The sequence below is a fragment of the Eulemur rufifrons genome, chromosome 28, assembly GCF_041146395.1.
Source record: "Eulemur rufifrons isolate Redbay chromosome 28, OSU_ERuf_1, whole genome shotgun sequence".
In the NCBI taxonomy this organism is placed as follows: domain Eukaryota; kingdom Metazoa; phylum Chordata; class Mammalia; order Primates; family Lemuridae; genus Eulemur; species Eulemur rufifrons.
The window spans coordinates 49,906,002-49,923,354 of record NC_091010.1 but is presented as its reverse complement, the minus strand read 5'-3'; the positions used below and the strand labels follow the sequence as shown (position 1 = coordinate 49,923,354).

The 17,353-nt window shown below is 57.6% G+C and overlaps 1 protein-coding gene across 2 annotated transcripts in view; it reads left to right on the top strand.

Moving 5' to 3' along the window:
• Positions 1–17,353, top strand: part of SH3PXD2A (SH3 and PX domains 2A) — a 213,566-nt gene that overhangs the window by 111,267 nt on the left and 84,946 nt on the right. The gene's annotated exons all lie outside the window — the stretch shown is intronic.

Sequence of the window (17,353 nt, the reverse complement as noted above, 5' to 3'; positions counted from 1 at the left end):
GTGGGAGATAGGCAGATGGGGTGGAAAGGAAAGAGTAGGACAGAGGAACGCTCTGGGACAGGTCGGGAGAGGCATGGGACCACCTGGTGATGGGAAGGAGAAAGCCTGAAGATGAGGATGTGTGTTGCATGGTATCAGGGGCACCGTTCACACTGTGCTCTCTGTGGATGCCGTCCATGGAGGTTGTAGAGTGCGCAGCCTGTACACCCATACATGGCAGTCCTGTCTGAAGGGACCCCTCTATTTTCACCCATGCTAAAAGACTAAGAGCCTGAAATGGCCTGGGCCCTTTGAGGGAGGAAAAAACATTAGCTAGCTCAGAGGCTTACCCAGCCTGGCAGAGGCCATCTCCATTGCTGGCTGCCACAGGCTTAAGAAACAAGCAAATGCTCCAAACCATCAGAAACTCATCAGTGACTTGGTTCATAATGTGAAGTAGTTGAAAGCCACAGGGCATAGTATGCAAGGTCTTGAGTTCACATCCCAACTCTGCTGCTACTAACAGTGTAACATCCGGGCAGACCACTCGCCTAGCTTCCCCAGGCCTCCCCCTACCCCCTCATCTGTAGGAGGGGAATAGTGATTAATCCCTGTCCTTGCTACCTCCAAGGGTTATCTGTGAAACTCAGATAAGAGGCAAGAGTGGTTTGCACCAGGGGAGTTATGTATTCTTATCCCCACATTGCAGATAAGGAAACAGAGGCTCACAGCTGGAACAGGTCCAGGTTCCAAACAGAAGCCCCTGCCCTCTCCATTCCTCCCACCAGCCTCACTGGTTTGGCGACTGTGGTCCTGAAGCTTCTCATTGCCTCCCTTCTGCCCTCCCCTCTCTGGCTTCCCTCCCCTCCTTCTCTACTCTCCCAGGGCAGAGGAAGGCTCTGGAGAATGGCAGCAGCATCCCTGGGTCCACACGTGGCCCTGCCAGTCCCCGCCTGTGATGTCCTCTCCAGGCCTCCACGGGTGGGTTGTTTGGGATGCACTGTGTCACCTGTCCCGCAGGTGGGGAAAGGGATCATTGATGGTTGAAGTAGCAGATGTACTGCCACGAAAACAGCTGGCCACTCCTTTGAAGCCTCCAAACCTGCTCTCTGCATCAGCTAAATAAATTAGCCTTATTTCGTGTGTCGACCTGCACACTAACAGCGATAGGCTGGCCTCGTGGCCAGCTGTAGGAGGCCCTTGGGGAATGGTGGGCAGCAGGCTCAGCGAGACAGTTGCATGTTTGCAGGGCCAGGCTCTGGGGCTGAGCCCTTACACTTAGGGCTCTGCGATCACCATTTGCTCAACCTCTCTACATTTGTTTTCTCCTCCCTAAAACGAGATACTGCTGAATTCACAGTTTGCTGAGATAACCCCACCAGGTGCTGTTGGCACACAGTAGGTGCTCAACATTTTTGTTCGCAGAAGGCTGGGGAGCAGAATGGAATGTGGCTCACTCCTCGCCCCACCCCTGCAGACCACAGCCTGGCTTTTGCAGGAAGGGGTTGTAAAGCATTTGGCCTCTACATCACCATGGCAATGGGGGGGGGGTGGTTATCTGCCTCTTTCTCGAGGTGGTCGTGGCCACCTGGGCCAGTTCACACCGCTGGCCTGGCAAGAGATGGTCCCCAGAACAGGAATCCTCCAGCCCCAAGACAGACCTGAGGCTCAGGAAGTGGGCTCAGGCGTGCCCAGACAGTTCCGAAGGGCTTCCCCTCTCTGACCTGGCCCTGCCTCTGCCCCGCCAAGACAGACCTGTGCTCCACGGCAGAGTGTGCTCGCCATGAAAGAGCCAGACCCCGTACGTGACCCTCAGCTGACAGGCTGACGATATGTCAGTGAGTGCCTGCACCCCCATCCCCAGGGCTGCCTGTACCTTCCCAGGCCGCCGTGTGCCTCCCCTCCCTCCGCCCTGAAGCATAAACACAGGATCGAGTAACAGCATATTTTGACTCTGGGGCGACTGTGGAGTAGCTTATCAAATTATCAAAGCCTGTGGATTTAATTGGAATTTTGCAGATAACCCCGGCCTCTTTCAAGTGTGCTGCTGCAGGGGCCGTTGAGAATTCATGGGGGCCGGGGTGGGGAACCGTCTTCCTTTTCTATCTTCCAGGGAAGACAAGGTCTGCGACAGCCAGACTTGGTGGGGGAAGTGGGCAGCCCCTCAGCTGTGATCCCCAGGCCACTCCTGCGGGTGGGGAGCCAGGCCCCTCTCCAGACTGCTGGTGGTCGCTCTTCAAGGCCACTGGCCCAGCACAGAAAGGATGCTCTTCACAGACACCTCCGATGGGCTCGGCGCAGAGCGGCCATGGTGGTTTTGCCCCTCGGTGCGGCCAGCCCAGGACAGTGAATGGGGTCAGTTCCCTTATACAGAGGCTCGAGCAAGCCCCTTGCATCCCATGCAGACATGGCGTTTACCCCTTCAGCCATGTGAGTACGCAGCTAGAATACACCATCTGTGAGGAACCCGCCTCACCAGACACCAAATCCGCTGGGTCTTGGACTTTCCAGCCTCCAGAACTGTGAGCAATAGATTGCTGTCGTTGATAAATTACCTAGTGAAGGTGTTTTGTTACAGCAGCCTACACAGGCTGAGACCCTCACTGGGTTCGTTGTGTCCCTCCCACTAGAACACAGGCTCCAGGAGGGTGAGAGCTTATATCTATTCTGTTCCCAGCTGTATTCCCAGCACCCAGAACAGTGCCTGTCCCGGAGCAGGTTCTCGGGGAACATCTGTTGAGTGAATGACTGATGTCATGCAGTCTTCATTATGGTCTCACGTGGTTGGGGTGGTGGTGACATGATTCTCCCAAGGCTCAGAGAGATAAAGTAGCTCCCCTAAGGTCATGCAAGTGGCAGGGCCAAGGTCCAAAGCCAGGCAGGCTGTCTCCAGACTTACGCCTCTAACCACAGCTCTGAGCCGCCACTCAGCTGGTGCTTCCAGAGGTTCTGCAGCCCCTCAGCAGCACCCATGCCCCACCCCCACCCACGCCAGGGTGGGTGGAGCCCAAGCCCCCCACTTGCACGTTTGTTTTCCTTTGAGGATGGCACACGTCTTAGTGTGTTTAGGCTGCTGTAACAGAATACCATAGACTGGGTGACTTTTACAACAGAAATTTATTTTTCATGGTTCTGGAGCTGGGAAGTCCTAAATCAAGGTGCCAGCAGATCTGGTATCTGCTGAGGGCCCAGTTCATAGACAGTTGTCTGTACGCTGGTAGAAAGGGAAGGCAGCTCCCTGGGGCCTCTCTTACAAGGCACCAATCCCGCGCATGAGGGTCCCACCCTCAGGACATAATCACCTCCCGAAGGCCCCACTTCCTAATACCATTACCTTGGGTGTTAACATTTAACATATGAATTTGAGGGGCATAAAAACTTTTGGTCTATAGCAGTGTGTTCTTGGAAAGCCAGCAGGTGAATAGGAATGTGTGTGTGTGTGTGTTTGTGTGTGTGTGTGTGTACCTGCAGGTATCGGTGCACGGCCTAAAGGCAGGGCCTCCTCTGTACTCATATTATCTTATGCAAATCTCAGGCCACGCCACGAAGGTGGTATATTATCCCCATGCAGCAGATGGGAAAGCAAAGGCCCTGGCAGTTGCATGGCTTGCCCTAGCCCTCACAGCTAAGATGGCAGGCGGGCCTCGAACCCCAGTCTGCCGGCCTCAGAAGCCTGGGCCTGGTGCTGTGAGGCCCCTCACTCGCCCCCCAGCCCCCAGGCCTGTGCCCCGGCTGGGCAGGGACAGGGGTGGGCAAGAGAAGCTGGTGACGGAGCTTCTTGGTCTCTCCTATACGGATTATGAGGGAGCTACACGACAGCTTGGGGTGAGGACAGCCTTGGTCACCCAATCCTAGGGAGGTAGATGAAGATACACCCATGAAGCTGGAGGGAACTTAGCACAGGGCAAATCCTGGGTGGTTGGAGCATTACCTCTGATAACCAGGGTGAACTTGGCTGGCGCGGAAGCCACAGCAGGCACCCTCTGCAGCCGAGGAGGCGACCCCTGAGGCCGCTCTACTGACTCAGCTCCCCAGAGTCCCCTCCTTGGCCACCGGGCCCTTAACCAGCTATACATTGAGCTGCCCACCTCAAGGGAACAGAGTCAAGAGTGCTCTCAGCCCCTCTGCAAGTAGATGGCCTGGGTTCCGAGACCAGCTCTGCCGCACACCTCCAGCGAGTTGCATGGCCCATTTGTGCCTCGGTTTCCTTATCTGTACAGTGGGAATGTTCCTGCCTCCAAAGGTGGCTGTGAGGATGACACCTAAACGCCTGAACAAACCTAGCACACACCGTCAGCACTGCCGAAGCCAGTGCTGTCCTTATCATGGCAGCTCAGGTAGAGACGGCAGCCCTGGGAGAGGGAAGGAGGGCACAGCAGCGAGAGGCTCTGTGTCACCTCCACCCTCGCCCACCCCCACACACACCTTTATCTACCCCTGGAAATGTCAGGTCTGCCAGTTGCAGCCTCGGAGCCAGGGCTGCAGACTCCTTTACCACTGCTGGCAGCCCAAGCGCGTGGGCAGGGTGGGCACACATGCACGTGGCACGCCCATATCACAGATGGGAAAACTGAGGCCAGGGCTCAGGTAATCTGCCTCCCTCTTGTCCTGCTTTTTGCTTGTTGGGCCTGCCTGTTGGGCCTGTTGCCAGCCCACTGGCCTGGGTGACCAACACTTACACACAGCCCCAGTGGCACACAGTGGACCCATACAGTGGGGGAGTGTCACCCCCTGTTCCCTGCTGTTGGCCTGGGCCTGTCCCCTCAGTTTCTTCCTACTGAAGCCAACCAGGATCCTGGCTAAATTCTTGAAATTGCATGGGAGGAGCGGAGCTCTGCTAAACTGGTTTTTGTTCTTCAGCCCTAGGGCCACAGAGCCACCCTCTGTTGTGGCCTAGAACAATGCCCCAATGTTCAGAGGGACCTGGGGCGAGAGGCGGGTGGGCCCAGGCCAGATCAGAGCCACCCCTGCCTCAGCCTGCCCAGAGAGAATTTTGAACTGAGTTAAGTTAACTGCAGCAGCAACAGTCAGAACACCCAGCTCTGCTTGTGGCCTTGAGTGAGTCAATTCTCCTCATCAGATCTCCGTTTTCCCATCTGTACAAGGGGCCCACAGTACCACTTGGCAGGATGGTTGTGAGGTTCAAGGGAGCTAATGCATATAAAATGCCTCTAGAGGGTTTGGTCCATCCCAGATGCTCTGTAAATGGGACTCGCTGTTTCTCTCCCCCTTTCCGCTGTCGGCCAGGCCAGGGTGCAGAGTAGCCACGCGGAAAAGGCTGGGTGACCGGGATTGGGTCGTGCTGAAGGTGGGAGCTGGGGTGTGCGTCTCACTGAGTCCCTCTCAGCTCTGGGAGTTCCCGCCAGGGCTGCTGCTGACTGTGGGGTGAGGCTGCCCCTCCCCCCGCTGGCTGCCAGGAACTGCAAGGCATCCCACGTCCCTGTCCCCGCCCAAGGGCCCAGGGGCTTGGGAATTGGGGTAGCGTCTTGGCTGGACCCTCATCAGCAGGATGGCTCTCCGCACCCCATCAGGCCCTGCCTCCACCCATCTGGCCGGGGACGTGGGCCACACTGCAGCCCCCTGCCACTGGCCACTGTACAAATGGCCTCTTTATGCAGACGGGCAGTAGGGCCAGCTGGCCCCTGGGGGCTGTGGGTCCACCGGGGGCCGGGGCGGAAGGGCATAGAACTTTGTGTAAGTAAACTGCCAACTTCTGCCATGGCCCCCTTCAACCTGGGTGGGCAGGTGGCAGGAAGTACACGCAGGAAGCTGTGCCCAGCCCACTTGAAAGGGGCATTGGCTCTGGGGAACAAGCACTTCTGCGGCCCGGCTGTCGCGCTGGGTGGGCAAGCTGGAGGGAAGCGGATTCAAACACCACCAGTCCCGTCCAGCTTCCGAGCAAAGGCCCGGGCGGGCCTTGTCCAGGAAGAGAGGGCTGCTCTGTTTCAGGCCTGGCACAGGATTTTCAGCTCTCCCGAGCGGGGCAGGAAGAGGTAGCAGGGAAAGGTACCCAGTACAGGGGTGTGCGAGGGTGGACTGGGTCCCCCATTATCCTCTCGGGCTTGTGCATTCCATGTTTCTCTGAAACCTCGGCCCTGGCAGGAGGGTCCTGGTGTGAAGGTGCCCCAGGCCCCCGTGCGCCCACGCTCTCACCCCCCAGGCCATGGCGCCCTGTGGAGCCTCCAGCTGGAGAGGCGAGTCCCCCCCGGAGCCCCCAGGCCTGCTCTGCTGTCATGTGTTCCAGATGGGTCTTAGTCCCCCTGCCGCGTTTTTATTACCCCTCCCTGGAACTAGTCCCCTGAGTAGTGCCCCCTCCACAGGGAGGCCAAGGCAGAGCGACACCTAGAGCCTGTCCCTGGGCACCTAGACCAAGTTTCCTCTGTGGGCGTGCTGGTGGGAGGCCTCCGTCCCTGCGAGCACCTGTGGATCATCTCCACGTGAGGCACAGGGACACAGCCCAGTCCCCACCTGGGGGTGCTTGTGGTCTCAGGGAGAGGACAGCCCAGCTCGCTCCTGTGGGGGCGAAGCATCATAAGCTCTGGCGAGTTCTGTGGCTCCTCCCCCAATGCCCTGTGGCCTGGGAATTAAACTCGCAGAGCCTCGGTGTCCTGGCCTGTGAAGTGGGGTTTAGAACGGCTGCGGATCCAGCGGGGGGAGGCAGAAACGGAAGGCGTGACTGTGCAGGGTTGGCGCTGTCGCCTGCCCAGGGGTCAGGGAGGCTTCCCGGGGGAGGCGGCATTCACTGAGGGGAGAGCCAGCTACTCGGGGAGGGGAGTGGCAGAGGAGGGCACCCAGGATAGAGGGAGTCCTTGCGATTGTGGCACTTTCTGGGATTGAAAGAAATTTCATCTCCCTGGAGAGTGAAAGTGGAGGGAGTGTGGGCTGGGGCCGCGCCGGAGGAGATGGTCTGAGGCAGTCACTAACCATTTCTGCACTTCGGCCCCAGGTGAGGGGGCAGCGTCTGGGGGTCTCTGGGGTCCCTTCCAGCTCTGACGTTCCGTGGTCCTGTCAGGGCCGGTTGGCTATTGCAATGATCCAAGCAGGCAACAGCAGGGTGTAGAGTGGGCTGGGTGCTGTGGGGACAGGAGACATTCTTAGGCACAGCGCGATGTGGAAGGGACAAGCATCTAGAAATCACATGCCCCCTTCCTCTTCATAGGCTTTGTAAGTTGGGTCTTGAGATCCGTTGGAGTTGAGGCACCACCATAACTTTGGGTCCCTTCTAGTGCCGCGGTTCATGGGATCTGTGTGTATCTGGCTCCACCCAGTGGCAGTGCTCAATATTACAGCTGCCGGCTTCTGGCGGATGCTCTGCTGGACCCTTGAGCATAGTTTATCTTCTTGCATCCTCGGTACAACCCTGTGAGGTTCATGGTCCTTTTTGCAGATGAGGAACCTTAGACTGAGATTGGTTGAGTTACCGCTCAGCTGGTATATATCAGAGGCTGGATTCAAACCCTCACCCTTCCAAAGCCAAGTCCTCACCCAGCCAACCACAGGGGGTGTGCAGAAGGTGAGGAGCAGCACCTGGGCCATGGCCAGGGAGACCAGCTCCAAACTCAGGATGAGACCCTTCGTCTGACAGAAGGGTAGAATAGTTGAATCGGGACCCTGTGGCTGCTGTGGTCACTGTGGAGGCCGAAGGTACAGTTGAGGCACTTTCCACCTCTGGGGGTCTCTGAGGGGGAATCCAGGCCTCCTGCCGGGCCACATCCTGAGAAGGTACAAGGTTCAGGAGACCCCCAGGGCCAGTCCAGGCTCCCCAGAGCAGCCTTTGAGACCCTTCCCCCAGGCCCAGGGGCTCCCAGGAGGGGCTTCCTGCTCTGGGGTCCGGCCTCTGAGGAGGGGCACTGCTGGCTCGTACGGGCTCCTCTCATAGGACAGACACAGAAAGGCTGGTTCTGGAAGTGCCAGAAAAGCTGGTCTTCCCCAAACCACACTGAGCCCTTAGCCCCCCACCCGTCTCTGACACGTGGCCCCCGTGTCACACGGGGAATCCTGAATCAAGAGGGTGTGCAGATGGCTACCCGCGAACCCCCACTTGTGCCCAGAACGCCCACTATGACAGGCTGTTTTGGCTGAAGGTGGCTCAGTGGTTAGGGCTGGGGGGGTTCCACCCCCCACAAACAGCTTTACTGAGGTATAATTTACATACTATAAAATTCATTTAAGTGTACAATTGCTTCACTGATAGTGCATTTACAGTTGTGCGACTATTACTACAATCCAAGTTTAGAACATTTCCACGCCCCCTAAAAGACCCCAGAGGGAGATTTTTTATTCTTTCCACTCTGTAGCGTTTCAGAGCCGTTGGCATCCCTTCCCTCTGCCGCTGCCTGGGGAGAGGAAACGTATGTCTTCAGGGATGGAGTTCCTGCCCCACCCGTGCGCTGCTCTGGTTTCTAGAACTCCAGCAGTTCCAGCTGCTGCTCTGGCCTTGCACAAATTGCTCAGCAGCCCAGGGCGAGGCCTGCCTGGCCTTCCGGTGCAGCTCTGCGGTGGGCTGACCACTGAGTGGGGGCCCAGGCTGAGGGGAGGGTGCCCATTTTTGTAGGCACCTTCCCTGCCTGTTGATTCCAGAGGCCCGGCTGGGTGCCCGCCTAGAGCTCATCCCCAACCCCAGATAGTCAGGCTCCCCGGGTCACCTAGAAGACCACCCATGGAAGACCACCTAGCATGCAGTGCTTACTTCCTCCCAGCTTCTCGGAAGGCCAGAGCAGGCACGGGCAACAGACCAAGGGGCCAAGCCACAGAGATGCCCAGCTTTCTGCCCCGGGCATGTTCCAGGTATCCTGGCGGTCCCTCTGCTTAGCAGAAAGTGCACGAGGAGCTGATTGTCAGCTTGGCTTTTTGCAATCGTTTTTCCCTCTTGGGATGCTCCTGGGAAAGAAGTTGGCAGAGTTGTTCAGAGGGTGGCCTTGGAGTCACAGGTCTAGCTTCAGACCCTGGCTCTGCCTCTTGCCAGCTGTGAGTCAGGTGGGGCGGCCTTTTAACCCCCACCTAAACGCACCCCTCACTCGCCCCACCTAGGCCTGCTGTCCCCCACCCGCCCACCCCCTGGGACTTCTCAACTGTGGCAAATGCCCCAGATGTAATGAAATGGTCCAACATCTGGCTTCCCCGGGAGGCTGTGCACACACCCTGAGGGCCAGGACCGCCTCTGCCTGGGCATCTCTGTGTCCCTTGTGCTGGCTGACGGCTGGACACAGTAGGTGTTCAGTGAGTGGAAACAATGACTTCGTCTGACCCTCCCCCGGGAGTAAAACATGGACAACAGGCGTGATGACATAGGTCGAGAAAGCTAATAAGAGCTCATACTTACTGGATGTTCACCACGTGCCCCTCTCCTAAGCAGTTTACATGTTTTCATTCTTTAATTTTTGCGTCCATCCTGTAATGTGGGTGCAGTTATTTCCCCCAATTTACAGATAAAGCCACTGAGGCACAGCAAGGTCACATGACTTGCAAAGCTGGTAAGTGGCAAAGATGGGCCAGAGCCCAGCAGTCCAGCATGAGAGCTGGCTCTTCCCCACCTGCCCCTTGGTGAAGTGCGAGTGCTCAGCCACTGCACGGCACGGTCACAACAAAGGGGACTCGTTGCCATCGCTGTGGAAGGGGCTAAGCCAGAGACTTGTGCGCCCACAAAACACTGCTCCGCAGCCACGTGGGTTCGGAGTTTCTGAAGCCGTCGGAGCAGCCTCTCCTACCATCCCGGCTGTGTCCCTGTGACAGGTTGCGGGGGGAGTTGTTCCCAGGCCCCAGGCCCGGCCTTTGGAGCCCAAAGTTCCCAGACATCATCCAGCCCGGCCTCTGCAAGCGGGGCAGCCCCGAGAGGGGAAATGACTTGCCCGTGCTCAGAGAAACTGGATTAGCACCGGGTTTCTTGGCTCCAAGTCCAGTGCTCTTTCTGGCTCTCAGAGCTTTCCTAGTCCATTTCGAGAGTATCCCCAGTGCTGGTGTGTGGGAGGTGCCGGAGGCCTGAGTTGACCCTTAAGGAGACTCAATTAGGAGCCTGGCTGATGGGCAGGGAGGAGGGGCCAGCTGCTCTGGAAGGCCCAGAAGCAGGAGCTGGGCTGTGGCCCGGTCTGATTTAATTAGGCAGAGGCTGTGTCTGCAAGCCAGCGAATTAAAGGTTAGTGGCCGGAAGCACCTCTGCCGGGCCCCACGCCAGGTGGGAGAGGGCACCTGCCAGCCTGTCCCACCTGGACAGAGACCCCAGGAGAACTGCAGCACTGCGGGCAGCTGCCTCCGGGGCCAGAGGATGGAGGACATGTGGGGTCCCCACGTTGGCCCATGTATCCCAGGCCCTGTGCTAGGTCCTGGCAGCTGCAAGGATCTTAATGGGCAGGTGGGGGACACTTTGTGCTACCAAAACAGGGAAATAATTCAAGGGGAGGCAGGCATCTCGGTCTGGAATCCCGCAGGAGCAGATCTGAGGATAAGGGCTGGGGCTCAAGCAGTCTATGTGGAGGTGACACCAGAAGGCACCGGGGAGGGAGGGAGGGAAGGAAGGCCAGGAAGGCCAGGCCCCAGGAGTGCTGTGTCATCAGCCAGTGGACTCCTGCAGGGCCCAGCGCTGCTGCAGGGCTGTCCCGGCCCGCGGGCAGGGTGCTGAGCATTCATGCACCCCTGTAACTGCCCTCCAGGCCGCCTCCAGACAGCACTCAGAGGAGGTTTCCAGAAAGCCCGTGTGAGCTACACACTGCTGGCTTCCCACTGTGCCTGGGGTGACTGCCCAGAGCTCAAACCAGGAGTGCAGAGGTACAAGGTAGGGGTGGCCCTTTGGGCCTGGGGGGTGCAGAGAAGGCTGGGGAGGTGGGCAGGGCTGGAGGCAAAGGGGGAGGGAGAGAGCCTGGGCCAGGGAGGCCTCTGAGCGGGAGAGGGCAGGCAGGAGCAGGGCTAGGGGTGTCCACGGAGGGCAGGACGGCAGGAAGATGGAGAAGGAGATGCAGGAGATCACAATGGATAGGAGCCCAGGCGTAGAGTCGTTGGCACTGGGTTCAAATCCCAGCTCTGCCACCTGGGCTAGTGACTTAACTCTGTGCCTCAGTTTCCTCATCTGGGAAATGCGGGTAATGACAGTATCTTCCTCTGGAGGCGGCCGAGAGGATTAAGTGAAATAATGTATTTGAAGCATGTAGCACCGTGCCTAGCACGTGGGCAGCACCCAGGGATTATCACTCCCTGGACACACGAGCCTCTATTGTCAGACTTCAGCCCTGCCCGGGAGACAGGTGAAGGAGGCAGTGGGACACTGAAGTCCACCTGGGGGAGGAGGGAGACACACCTGAAGCAGTGATGTGGGAGTTAGCAAGAGCGTACAGGCTCCACTGTGATGCCATGGGGTTTCCATGACAACCCTGAGTGATGTCACAGACAGAGGGTAGAGCACAGGAAGCCATGGGCTGCTGCCAAGTCCATCCTCATAAGTGGACAGGAAACACCCAAGTCATCTGAGTGGACTCCTCTCTTCAAGAATGCTCAAGCCTGTTTGTATTTTACACACGATAACGTCCGCACTTACTGGCACATCTGTACTGATCAGGGAAGACCTCCTGGAGGAAGCGGCACTTCCAATGGGCTTTACTGGGGGGAAAGAAGGGGACAGTGGGGACACAGGGTTGGCCTGTCCTGCCAGGTGGGGACTGAGAGCAGGTGGAGGATGCTCAGTATGATGCTGCAGCTCTGGCCAGCCCCTCGGAACCATCCGGCAGCCCCGAGCCTGGTTGCCAGTACTAGGGCATTCGTGTATTTATTCAGCAAACACGATCGTGCCCAGCCCTTGCCAGTCCTGGCGAGACACACACAGGTCCTGCCCTACAGTTGAGGGGAGGAAACAGACAACAAACAAGGCAACAACAAAGACATCATAGTAACGATAAGATCTACCCAGGAGAACGGAGTGCTGTGCTAGAACAAGGTTTGGGGTGCCGGGAAGTGTGCTGGGCTGGGAGCCGGAGGAGAGCGAGAGAAAGTTGGAGGGAGGTGGGACCCAGGACAGCACCGACCCAGCATCACTGTCCCCAGAACTTACAAAAGCTCTGCCGAGAGGATTGGCCTCCTTGGAAACCAGAGCCTGCGCTGGGCGAAGCCAGGCCACCCTTGAGCTGCAGACCCAGCCCTGTGCCCGCTGAATGGCCACTTCAGCGGCAGAGTCTCCAAGCAGCAGCCCGGGGAACTTGCCAGCCATGGCGGCTCTTGGGGGAGCGCTCCGCTAAAATCAGAAACCACGGTGCATCTCTTGAGCGTGTGGTTGTGGACGCTGGTCACAGGGTTTCCCCTTCCTGTTGGCCATTCTCACACCAGGGAAGTTGTAACCTCCCTAAGGAAGGGTCTAGAATTCAGGGTGTCGTTTTGGTACTTCTGGCCTGAGTCTTTGCTGTTGTTTTACTTTTCTCTTCCCGACCTACTCCTAATTTAGCTTATCTGTCTGGATTTTATGTGTGTCCTTATCAACCACGGGTGGTAACTAGACAGTGTGGTTAGGATTTGAGACTAGACTGAGGCAGCGTGGGCCCAAATCCCGTCTCCATCATTTACAAGCTGTGTTACCTTGGGCAAGTTATCTGCCCTCTCTGATACTCCATTTCTCTTCTGTAAATGGGGATAATAAGAGAATCTACCACATAGATGTGAGGATAAAATGAGCTGATATGTGTCAAGGGCTTAGTTTGGTATCTGGAGTGATGTGAATGCTTGGCAAATATAGAGCTGTTGTCAATAACAGTATTAGTAATAATAATGTTAATAGCAGCATTACCACCCCGTCTTTGGGAAAGAAGGGCCCACTCAGGGTGGGGAGGGCTGCTCCATGGTGCCTCCCCACAAGGCCTGGCCCACACTCTCCCTCCCTGCTCCCCCTCCTGCTCTGGGGTCCAAGGGCACAGCCTGCTCCAGGGCCTCAGGGGGCTTCTCCTCGGTGCAGAAGCTCAGAAGCCATTATTTGGTGGAGGGTGCAGGTGGTGGCCCAGGGCCGGCCCTCTGCGGTCTGTGACAGGCATCCCAGTGAGCAATGACTTCACTATAGTTGCAGTTGAGCTGACCCTGAGCAGAGAGTTCAGCATTGACAAGAAGACCCAATATGGCGGCCATTAGCCACCGGGGCTACTGAGCCCTCAAAACGTGGCTAGTATGACTCAAAAACAGAATGGAAGATGGTCGGGGCAGGAGGGTGTTACCCAGGGCTCCCACATTGTCCCTCCTGCTGCAAGCAGTACACAGGCCTGTCTGGGGCCTGGAGCTGGAGACCTCTTTGCAGAAGCCCAGGTAAGGCCCAATCCAATGCCCTGGTTTTTTCAGTCAGGGAAACTGAGGCACAGAGAAGGCTGCCATCACCCAGGTCATGCCACCTGCTCAGACAGAGCCAGGCCTGGAACCCACACTGGGCTGGTCCCCATGTGATCTCTTTCAGGTCCTCCTTAGATGCTCTCCGTCGCGTGTGTGCTCAGGGGGGCAGCTGGCAGACCCTTGCTGTCCTGGGCCCACACTGGCCCAGGAGCCACCCTGTTGCCGGGCAAACAGCCCTTGGCTGGCGGCCCCTTTGTCCTGCATTCCCAGTGCCTGCTGTGTGGAGCGTGGCAGCCGCCTGCCCCTTTGTGGAGCAGCCTCATTAAGTCAGACTCTTGGTCCAGCAGTGAGGAGTGGCTGTCACCATGTCGCCTTGGATCAGTGAGGGCCAAGGCCCCTGTCAGCCTGGCAGTCACGGGGAATTCCTGGGGAATGTCAAAGTGTAACAGTCTTTTCAGACAGGACTTGAAGCCCCCAGCTCTGCCACCCCGTCCCCCAGCACTGCCAGCAACCAGCGTGTCGTCTTAGCAACGTGGCTTCAGCCTGCAGAGCCTGGGTTTCTTGTCTCCAGACACCTAAGCCTTGGCCCACCCCACTGAAGCCAGGCTGGCTGTCTCCCCGCACCCTCCTAAGCTCCTCCTCCCCCAGCAGCCACACACTGCCCACCTCCCTGGTCCCCCCTACCCAGTGCCTCCTCTGACCATTTCTGTCCCAGGTGGCTCTGCCAGAGAGCCCTCCACCCCCTCCCCAGGGTTGGCCCCCAGGCCTGCGCAGGGCTCTGTGGCCGGCGCGGGTGGAGATGGAGGAGTGGGTGGAGGATCCCAGAGTGCGCTTACAGCTGTTGAACCTTACTGTGCTCTGGGTACTTAGCGGTATTAACTGGTTTTATCCCCCAGCAATCCAATTAGGGGGGGTCCTATCAGTCTGTGCACTTTATAAATGAAGACAGAGACCCTAAATAATCTGTCTGGCAGAGCTGGGATTTGAACCCAGGCAGCCACACACACACACACACACACACACACCCCCATGTGAGCAAACAAACCTAGCTGTACAATGCCAGAGTCTGGAATGCATTGGGCTAGACTATACTGTCCAATAAAGTACCCACCAGCCACTGTGGCTCTTTAAATTTAAATCTGAAAATTTGAAATTCCGTTTTGAGTCATACGAGCCACGTTGAGTGCTCAATAGCCCCCATGGCTAGTGGCCACCATATTGGGCAGTGCAGGTAAAGACCATGTCCATCATCCCAGGGAATTCTATCAGACAGCTCCATTTAGGGCACCACTCGGTGTTGGGGACAGAACTGGGACACTCAGTGCCACTGGGGGCCAAAATCAGAGTGGGCTTTCTGGAGGAGGTACCCCCTCCCTAGGCCTTGAGGGGGCAAGAGGGTGCCGGTAGTGGTCGTAGCACAGACAGCCTGGGTTTGCAGCCTTGCCTCCTAGTCTGGCTGTGTGACACTGGGCAAGTCACTTGACCTGACTAGGCCTTGTCTGTAAAATGAGGCTGGAGCACCGGCCTCCGTGACGACATAAAGCAGGTGTCACAGGGCTGGCACATATGGTTGTTTGGTGCTTGTGCATTTGTGACGGGCCATCCAGAAAAGTCGGGGAGGTGTAGGTTCTCTCACTGCAGGAGGAGACCAGGAGCCAGGGCCTCCCAGGGCAGGGCAGGCGGGCTAGGACCCGGGAGAAGCTTGGGGCCCTGTGCCCTGCCCCAGTACTCCTTCCCGCAGAGGCCACGGCAGGAACAAGCACAGCCGGGCCTTTGATGGGCTCTTGGGCGTCAGTGGGAAGCAAGGAGCCCTCGGCCTAAGCTCCTCTCCCCAGGTCGACATTAGGCCAGGGCCGTGAGGCGCCCACAGCCAGGGAGCCACCCGGAGGTCTGTGCTCAGCAGTGGGGCCCTGCAGATGGGGCCAGTGGAGCTTCAGGAGCAAAGCAGTCCTCAGTCTCCCCTAAGACGAGTCCGTGCCCCACCACCTAAACAGGGAAAACCAGAACCAGATGGGAATCTGATTCGGTCACAGAGCTGGTGCCGCCGCTTAACGGGGGGAATCTTTTGTTAGGAGCATCAGCACCAGGTCTCTCCCGGCAAGTTCCTTATAACGTCAGAGCCAGCTTCCTCCGCTTGCAGCCCGGCCCCAGCTGCAGTCCTGCGCCCCCAGGACGCACAGCCTCCCAGGGCCTCCTCGCCCTTTGCCCCCAGCACACACCACCCTGACACGCACGGTCCCACTTCCGTTCCTGCACCGCCACCTGTGCTCACACCATCCCTCCACCCTGTGCTTCCTTCCTGCCTCTAACTTTTTAAATATTCCTCATCTTTCAAGGGCCAGCTCCTGTGGCCCTCCCCTCCCCTCCCCTCCCCTCTCCTCTTCGGGTCTTGCTCTGTCACCCAGGCTGGAGTGCAATGGCATGATTATGGCTCACTGCATCCTCGAACTCCTGGGCTCATACAATCCTCCTGCCTCAGCCTCCTAAAGTACTAGGATTACAGGCGTGAGCCACTGCACCTGGCCAGTGTGCCTCCCTTTCTAGGCATCCTGCCCTGACCACCCCAGACCACTCTGATCTCCCTGTCCTGGGAATTCCTACAATAAATCCTTTTGACCAAGATTTCGGGCACTTAGTTACAAAGCAGCTTGTATGTTTTCTTTCCCTGGGTGTTTGTCTTATCTCCCCAACTGGAAGGTATGCTCTCTGAGGGTAGGGCAGTGTGTCTTCTGTTTCAGGCACAAGACTGGGTCTAGAGCAACCCCTCAGTGAAGAGATGCATGGGATAGATAGATGGACGGTGGATGGATGGATGGACAGGCATGGACTTGGAGAGAGACAGGGAAAGTCTTCAAACATGGAAGAAATCCTTGACTTTCTCTTCAGGGACTTCATAGCTGAACCCATCACCCCGTTTTGTCACTCCCCCTTCCATCTTTCCTAGGTATGGCTTGCAGCCCCTGGAAGTCCAGGGAAGCCCCATGGCCAAGTCTGGCAAAGTAGGGTAACGCCGGTGACTTGAGGAGAAGCTCAGGGCACTCATGGCAGTGGGCTGAGCTGGCGGTCCCATGCCTTCTTTCCCCTCTCTAGGAAATCAGCCTGGTAAAGCTGCTTGTCCCCCTGCTGCCTCCCTCCCTCCCATGGATGACTTGTCAGTGTCAGGGTCTGGGTGAGACCCCAGGCTTGCATGTTGTCACGGTCCTGTGCTGGTGCCCTGAGTCAGGGTCTTACACAGCCCGTAGCCATGATGGTGGGCCAGTCAGCACCTCCCATATTCTGGCCACTGTCCGTACTGCAAAGCTGGAGCTCTGTGAACCCAGGCTGCTGGGCTACGGGTCCTTTCCACGTGCCAGATGCTATTGTGAGAGCTTTGCATGCTGTCCCAATAGTCCCCACAACGACTCTGTGAGACAGAGCTGTTTTTATCCACCTTTGCAGCTGAAGGTACAGTTGCTTGCTTCCGTCACAGGGTGGTAGGTGGCTGACCTGGGGTTCTAACCCACCCACCCTTTTAACTCTCCGCTCTGAAGCCTGGACATGGTGAAGCCCATCCCTGGGCTGAAGACACACTCAAGACCTTTTCCCAGAGTGGTAGGACAAGTCAGAGGAGACAGACAGACAGACAGACAGTGTTTTGTTCTTTTGCTGTGGCTAGAGCAGCGGCAGCGACCCTCTGGGGCATTCAGGAGACAAGCAGAGTGCCCTGGGCCAGGGGGGACGTTCTGGGTTCCCTGATGGCCACAGCATCTGGCCTCTTTGGGACACAGCCTGGGGGGCCTGAGACCCCATCCTCCCAGGAATTCAGCTTTTTCACCCAGGGCAGGAATTCCGGCCTCTCTGGACTGTCCACATGGTCACAATGGGGTCCATTCTCAAAACCCTGGAAAACATAGCCCCTGCAGAGAAAGGACGGATTCTTGTTAGACACAAGGGCCCTCAGTTCAACAGTTTAGATCGAGGAGCAAAGGGGGGCAGAGAATGGCCTCCAGGCCCCTTCTGTCTGTCCTGCCTGGAGGTCGCTGCCTCTCGAGACCATTCCGTGCAAAGGCGCTCAAAAGCCAGAACAAAAACCCAGCTAGGGGCTACG